The sequence below is a fragment of the Dendrobates tinctorius genome, unplaced genomic scaffold (genome assembly GCF_039654945.1).
Source record: "Dendrobates tinctorius isolate UK_male_01 unplaced genomic scaffold, ASM3965494v1 ptg000128l, whole genome shotgun sequence".
Classification (NCBI taxonomy): domain Eukaryota; kingdom Metazoa; phylum Chordata; class Amphibia; order Anura; family Dendrobatidae; genus Dendrobates; species Dendrobates tinctorius.
In genome coordinates, this window is record NW_027361796.1 from 12,949,848 (window position 1) to 12,958,237 (window position 8,390).

Sequence of the window (8,390 nt, forward strand, 5' to 3'; positions counted from 1 at the left end):
CCCTCTGCGCTCAAAAGCCGCGATCAGGAGCGGTGCGTGGATGTTTTCCACCGGCTCCCAGGTCCGAGCCTCGGGCCCATGACCCTTCCAATCCACTAAATAAAATTTTTTCCCACGGACAAACCTGCGCCCAACGATGGCATTAACCTCAAACTTGTCAGACGACAAGTCTGACGACCCGGCAGATGACTCAGAAACCGGGCCATGTGAACTGGTTTGAGGAGGGACACATGAAACACGTCCGAAATGGCTAAATGTGGAGGAAGAGCCAGGCGGTAGACCACCGAGCTAATTCGCTCGAGGACCTTGAAAGGTCCAATATATCGCGGGGCGAACTTAGGGGACTCGACCCGTAGTTTGATATTTCGGGTGGAGAGCCACACCATGTCGCCAGGGGAGAAGCTTGGAGCGGGTCGCCGATGCGTGTCGGCGGACACCCTCATCCTCTCTTTAGAAGCACAGATAGCATCCTGAGTGCGATCCCAAATGTCCCGGGCCTCCACTGCCCAGTCTGCCACCCTGGAGTCAGTGGAGGACACTGGCATCGGAACGGGGACGCGTGGATGTTGACCGTAATTTAGGAGGAAGGGCGTCTGACCAGTGGAATCAGCCACCGCATTGTTTAGGGCAAATTCAGCCCAAGGTAGCAAGGATGCCCAGTCATCCTGCCTGGCAGAGACAAAATGCCGCAGGTAGGTAACCAAGGTCTGATTGGCTCTCTTGACCAAGCCATTCGTCTCGGAACGGTAAGCGGAGGACAGGTTTAGCTCGAAGCAGAGTAGACTGCAGAGCTCTCTCCAAAACCGAGACGCAAACTGGAGACCTCGGTCACTCACGATTTTGTCCGGCATTCCATGTAAATGGAACACGTGCTTTATGAACAAGGTGGCAAGACCACGAGCGGAAGGCAAGCGTGCGAGTGGCACCAGATGCACCATTTTGGAAAAATGGTCTGTGACCACCCAGATGACCGTACTGCCACCAGACTTGGGCAGGCCAACTATGAAGTCCATGCCAACCATCTCCCACGGTCTATCCGCTACTAGCAGGGGATATAACAGCCCCGCCGGCCTCTGTCTAGAGGGTCTGTTCCGAGCACTCGAAATGCATGCTTGCACGTATTCCTTAACGTCTCGAGCCATATGTGGCCACCAATATGACCTAGCCAGGAGTTCGGTGGTCCGTTTATTGCCAAAATGACCACCTACCCTGGAGGCGTGTGCCCAGGCGAGGACCTCCGGCCGTAGTTGAGGAGGAACCAAGATCTTGCCCGGTGGCACTGACTCGAGTGAAACTGGAGCCACGGTTGTAAAACTCTCCGGCGGCAGAATAAGCTGAGGCTCAGCCTCTCCCTCTTCTGCCGAGACCACCGAGCGTGAAAGAGCATCTGCACGGACGTTCTTCTCTCCGGAGAGATAATGCACGGTGAAGCGGAAGCGGGAAAAGAAAAGCGACCACCTAGCCTGACGGGAGTTCAGGCGCTGGGCCGTTTGCAAATAAACCAGATTCTTATGGTCCGTGTATACCTGGAAGGGAAATCGAGCCCCCTTCAGGAGATGTCTCCACTCAGAAAAGGCCAACTTCATGGCCAGCAGCTCCCTTTCACCGATGGAATAATTCTTCTCCACCAGTGAGAAGGTCTTTGAGAAAAAGAAGCAAGGATGCTTCCGACCTTGAGCATCCTTCTGGAAGAGGACTGCTCCTGCACCGACGGAAGAGGCATCTACCTCCAGAATAAATGGCTTGTTCACATCGGGACGATGTAAGATGGGAGCGCCAGCAAAGTGGGATTTGATAGACAAGAAGGCCTTGGAGACATGTTCTGACCAAGCATTAGGGTTAGCTCCTTTCTTGGTTAGAGCAACCAAAGGAGCCACCAATGTGGAGAAGTGCGGTATAAACTGGCGGTAATAATTTACGAACCCTAAGAAGCGCTGCACCGCTTTGAGTGAATGGGGTTCTTGCCAGTCCATCACCGCTTGAAGTTTGGCCGGATCCATAGCCAATCCCTGGGCCGAGATCATATAGCCCAGGAACGGCAAGGACTCCTGCTCAAACTGGCACTTCTCCAGCTTGGCGTATAGAGAGTTTGCCCGTAAACAGTCGAAGACCCTGTATACGTCTCTCCGGTGAGTGGTCAAATCTGGCGAGAAGATGAGTATATCATCCAGATAGACCACCACCGAAGTAGACAGCATATCGCGGAAGACGTCATTGACGAAGTCTTGGAAGACAGCTGGCGCATTACATAGGCCAAAGGGCATGACCAGATATTCATAGTGGCCATCCCTGGTGTTAAAGGCTGTCTTCCACTCGTCTCCCTCGCGAATGCGGATCTGGTTGTATGCCCCCCGTAGATCTAGTTTTGTAAAGATTCGGGCCCCTCGCAACCTGTCAAACAGTTCAGAGATCAACGGAAGAGGGTACTTGATCTTCACTGTTATGGCATTAAGACCTCTGTAATCAATGCAGGGACGTAACTCTCCGCTCTTTTTCTGAACGAAAAAAAACCCTGCACCAGCTGGCGACACCGACTTCCTGATGAAACCTCTAGCCAGGTTCTCCTGGATGTATTGTGACATAGCTTCTGTCTCAGGGAGTGATAATGGGTACACACAGCCTCTAGGAGGTTCTGTGCCTGGCATGAGATCTATCGGGCAATCATATGGGCGGTGTGGCGGGAGCGTCTCCGCAGATTTTTTGGAGAAGACGTCCGCGTACTGATGGTAGGGTTTAGGAAGTGCAGAGAGATCCGCAGGCACTTCAGTGGAAGCCACCAGAAGACTGCCCTTCAGACACTTTCCCTCACAATTTTTGCTCCAGGCCAGTATTTTCCCTGATGCCCACTCAATATGAGGAGAGTGGCAACGGAGCCAGGGAAGACCAAGTAGCACCTGGTCAATACCGTCTGGCAAAATGAGCAGGGATAAGATCTCTCGATGGGATGGAGAGATAGAAAGCCCGAGTGGGACTGTCTGATGGGTCACCTGGGTAGGCAAATGCGCCCCATTAACCACCATGATGGTCAGTGGTTGAGGCAGCAACACCTGAGGGATAGCGTGTTTCTGGGCAAAGGTTGAGGACATAAAATTCCCTTCGGCCCCGGAATCCGAGATAACCTCCGCCTCCCAGGTGAGGGGACCACTGTCTAAGGTACCTCGGAATACCGGTTTGGGTGAGAAGGGTTTCATACTGGACTGACCACCTCCTATGACCACAGGACGTGGGCATTTTTTCGCCCGCAAAGGACACGTGCTGGCCGAGTGTCCAAGTTGTCGACACTGGTAGCAACGTACATAACTATGCACCGATGGAGACTTGGAGTCGGTGCGGGACACCTCCATAGGTTCGGAGGGTACATGCTCCTGTGCGGGGTATCTCAGTTGCTCGGTGAAGGTGGGAGCCAAATTAACCCTTCGTCTGGATTGTGCACGTTCCAGCCCGCGCTCCGTAAACTGGAGATCAATGCGGGTGGAGACTGCAATCAATTCCTCCAGACTTGTGGGAACCTCCCTGGTAGCTAGAGCGTCTTTAACGTGCTCAGCCAACCCTCTCCAAAACACCGGGACTAAAGCTTTGTCCGGCCACTCTAATTCAGAAGCCAATGTCCGGAACCGGACGGCATAATGGCTAACCGAGAGTGACCCCTGTGTTAGGGAGAGTAATTGTAAAGAGGTGTCGTGCGTGATCTGCGGTCCCAAAAAGACCTGCTTCAGAGCTGCGAGGAACTGGGCAGCACCCTGAACCACTGGATCATCACGTTCCCACAAAGGTGTAGCCCACTGTAATGCCCGGCCAGACAAGAGTGACACAATAAAGCCCACCTTAGCCCACTCTGTAGGGAACCATGCAGCCAGCAGCTTGAGCTGAATTGAGCACTGGCTCACGAATCCCCTACAGGTGGCGCTGTCACCCGAAAACTTGTCGGGAAACGGGAGGTGTTGTGAGTTCATTTTCCCCTTCATTACTGAGGCCCGGGGAACTCCCTCTTCTGGTAAAGAAAGGTAGTGAGCCTGATTATCAAACACCTGAGGCTGATGATGATGACTGGCTGAGTGGAGTTACTGACTGAATATAAGGCTGCCGACGCCCTTCTGCCCTGCGGGTGATTTCTCTGTGGGATCCTTGGAGACCAGTCTGAATTCCTGCTCCTCTAAAGCTAAGTTTGCTGCTCGGCCTTTTGCATTTGTGCTTTGACTTTGTTTTGCTTTGTTTTTCTGGATTTCTGCCATTCCCTGCTGGGGTGTGCTGAATTCCTTTAGCTCTGTCTTCTGAAAATACCTGAGTGCTGATTTAGTTTTTGAAGCCTAGCTGCTTCAGGGCCTTTTTCATATCAGCTTGTTGGCTTATGTCTTTGATAGGGTTTTGGCAGATTGCAGACAGCAGCCTTCCTGTCCTTTCCTATCTAGGTAGTTTTGGGCCCCGTCTTTGCTCAGTCTATCTTTCTGTCTGTGTTAGTGTTTTCATCTTGCTTCACCGTCATTATATGTTGGGGGCTGCCTATTGCTTTGGGGTCTGCTCTGGGGCAGTTTAGATTTCCCCTTTCTTTCTTTAGGCCTATTTGGTTCTCCAGGTGTGATCGAGGGGTCTAGGGCATCGTAGGAACCCCCCACGGCTACTGCTAGTTGTGTTTATAGGTTCAGGGGTCTGCAATCTGATAGTTGCCAACTTCTCTGGTTTTCTGGACTTAGCTTGTATTTCTGTTTTTGCCTCCTACGGTGACTCATTCATAACAGGGAGGCGAGACAGTGTCGGCGTGGGCAAAAGAGTAGGCACACGTGAGACAGCCTCAGCGACTGTCTGAGCAGCAGCCAGCGCGGTATTCGCAGCTGAGTTGGCGCTCTCAATAGCCACCAACCTGCTCTTCAGCTGCCGAATATAGCGCTGCAACTGCTGCACCTCTGCCATTGCCAGCCAGACCCTGGCGCTAGTGGAATGTTAGGGACAGCGGAACGCACCAAATATAAATAATAGGAGGTGTGTTCGCGGCCCGGGGTCCACCGTGCGGTAGGTGACTAGACCGCTGCAGGACAATGGCAGATGCACCAGAAGGTGAAGTAGTGCGCACGGGTTAACGTCACCCGAACGCTAGGAGCGGCTCTGTTCAGACACAGAGTCGCTGGGCATACGTAAATGTAACGACGCTAGCCCTGTTAACGTCACAGGAGACCGGCGTGTGGCGTCACAGCCGCGAACACCAATAGCTGCTGTTAATGCAGCATAGCGGCAACTATAGCCGCAAGCGTCGGCGCCGAGAATCGGGCACCGACGGACGCTAGTGTAGGCGTGAAAAGCAAAGTGGCATGTAGCTTGCCACAATCTGGACCTGACTAACCCAACACACAGTCACCATTCATAGTATCCAAGGGAAGGGGTTTCATAATAAGTCAGACACCAGTCCATGCGTCCATCACCCTACACACACAGCATAATATGCTACACTAGCGCATGGCCGAGACGCCATGCGGACTTTTTATAGCCATGCGCTTCCGGGACCTTCCAGTACCCTGGAAAGGACCAATTAGATCCAGCGCAGGACCTGAGCATGTGACCCCTGCTCTCCAGTGAGAGGTCACCTTGCGGGCATGCCCAGTAGCACGGCAGGAGGACTTAGCCTCTGGAGCGGTTCCCTGCAGAACAGGTTGCGCTACCATTGCTGCACCAGAGGTGGCAGCAACATCCAGGCTGTCAGAGCAAGTCTGAGCAGCACCCGGAGCGGTCGGAGGAGAATGGAGACCGCTGGATGTCTGGCTCTGGATTCCCGCTGTGCAGTGTCAGGAATCCGACGCCTAACATAAGGTAAACCGTAATGGCTAACACATGTGAGGCAAATCAGCTTGAATTCAAAGGAATGTGTAGAAGGGTAGATTTATGACGGGTTGTGATAAAAGCTAAAGAAAAACTGTTAAATCCTTTTGTATACTTTATAGAAATTATGAAGTGAGGTTTTTATGAACTGAATAATTAACAAATTGGGGAGAACCCCAAATAAACCCTCACTGGAAGGCTTTTAAATTTAACTTTTAATTTTTATCTAAAATGTAAACAATTTAGGATATAAAATTCAGTCCGTAATCTGCCTTAGTTATTTTACATTAAAGTGATTACTGTTCTCTGTATTGGTATATTGCATAGCACCCCGAGATGCCAACAGTTTTTGTGGCAGAATAGGACAGAATATCTTAGCGCAATAGACCCCCAACATATTTTGCCACGTTAGCGGCATCATCAGGGCATGGGACATAGGTTTGAATGTTGGCCAGCCAAACAAGCCATCTATATATAGCCTCTGTAAAGCTTGAGGACCAATAGGCTACAGTTTTGCATATTACAAAGAAATGACATCACTTACTGTACGTTATAACCAATGAAAGTGACCGGCCAATGGTGTAAAATTCATCTTTATGAAACACCCATGGTAAGACTGAAAACGTCAAATCTCCATGTGTCATAGTGTCAGCCCATCCAATCTAGCTGGAGCTCATAGCTGCATACATAGGGATGATGTGATACACTATGATTGGCTCACTTGACGTCACTTGAGTGGAATGACCTACTTTTGGTTTATTTTCAAATCTAGTTTCCCATTTATTTATAATAGGGGCTATATCATGTTGGTTTTACCTATAAAGTTGTAGATCGCTATTGCAGCTCTCTCTTAGACTATAAATAATACTAATATGCTAAATGGTAATAAACTTATTATTTCTCATTATTGTATAGATCTCTTTTAATAAGTATATGCATAGAATTCAGAAAACAATCAAAATCAAAGGTGCCTACTTGAATGGAGTGAAATACCAAATATCTCATATCTAAAGGGAATCTGTCACCTATTTTTTAAACCTCTCTGACCTTTCCCGGCACCTGTGCACTGCAAGACTCTTCTCTGCCCTCAACAGGGCAGATCAGTGCACCTGCGCCGGAGCTGCAACAGGAAGCAAAGAAGAGGACGTCATCGCTAGAAGATGGGAGGCGCCAGACCGGACTGCGACACCCATCGGACCAAGACCGGACCCGGACCGCCCCTGGGTGAGTATAATATAACTCATTTTTCTTCTCTTTCAAGTTACATCGGGGGCTTATCTACAGCATTACAGAATGCTGTAGATAAGCCCCTGATGGCGTTGACCGCAGCTTATAGTCGAAAAAATAGGTGACAGATTCCCTTTAACAGTAGCAAAATTCTGCTATTATTAGACTACTTCAGCTGAATCAACCTGTATAAATATACATATAAATAGAATTTGGGAAACAATCAAAATCAAAGTTTCCTAACTTGTATGGAGAGCAATACCAATTACCTCATATTTAGCAGTAGCAATATTCCACTATTATTAGACTACTTGACTACTTAAGCTGAACAAAAGTTAATGGGAAAAACGAAACCTCCATACTTATTTGCATCTACTATTAGTTTCTAGTGATGGGCGAGCATTAAAATGCTCAGGTGCTCGTTGCTCAGGTTGAGCATATTTAAATGCTCGGGTCCTTGACCTGTGCAACGAGCCCAATGCGAGTCTATGGGAAACCCGAGCATTTTTGATGCAACCTTCTCCCGGAGGTCTTTTTAGGGTCTAAAAACATCAGAAATCAATGGGAACAGTGCTCAAGTGACATGGGAACATAATGGTTAAGACCCCTGGAAGCATTTCTGACTCCCAGATCACAGCTGTCTGCATAGACAGGCGCTTAATAAAACATACAGAAACTAAACCAATTTGGATTTTCCTAGGAAATATGTTAAGGAACATCCTTTCCAGGATAATGATTTCTATGTAAGGCAAAATAAATTACCCAAAACATTCCTGCACCACTTGGGCTATGTTCACACATAGCGTTTTTTTATATGTTTTTCAACTTTAGCATTGCTATCAACCAAGGCAAATGCATTTACTGGGAATGGGAAATGTCATTTTAACATTTTACAACCTTAATAATAATAATAATAATCTTTATTTTTATATAGCACTAACATATTCCACAGCACTTTAGAATTTGCACACATTACCACTGTGGCTCACAATCTAGTTTCCCTATCAGTATGTCTTTGGAATGTGGGAGGAAACCCACACAAACACAGGGAGAACATGCAAACTCCTTGCAGATGTTGTCCTTGGTGGGATTTGAACTCAGAACCCCAGTGCTGCAATGCTATCCACTGAGCCACCGTGCCGCCCTAACCTTAGCTGGCCATATGGTGTGTGACACATCATCAGACACATCCTGTCTGTTTTTATAGGGCCATCAGGTGGCCATTACTATTCTTAAAGGGCCAGCAGTCAGCCCTCACTATTCTTAGAAAGCCACCAACCGGCTATGCTTTGTTGTTCCCATTATTAAACAGTGGGTCTCTTATACTGTTATTGTGTATGCAGTGGGTGGCAGTG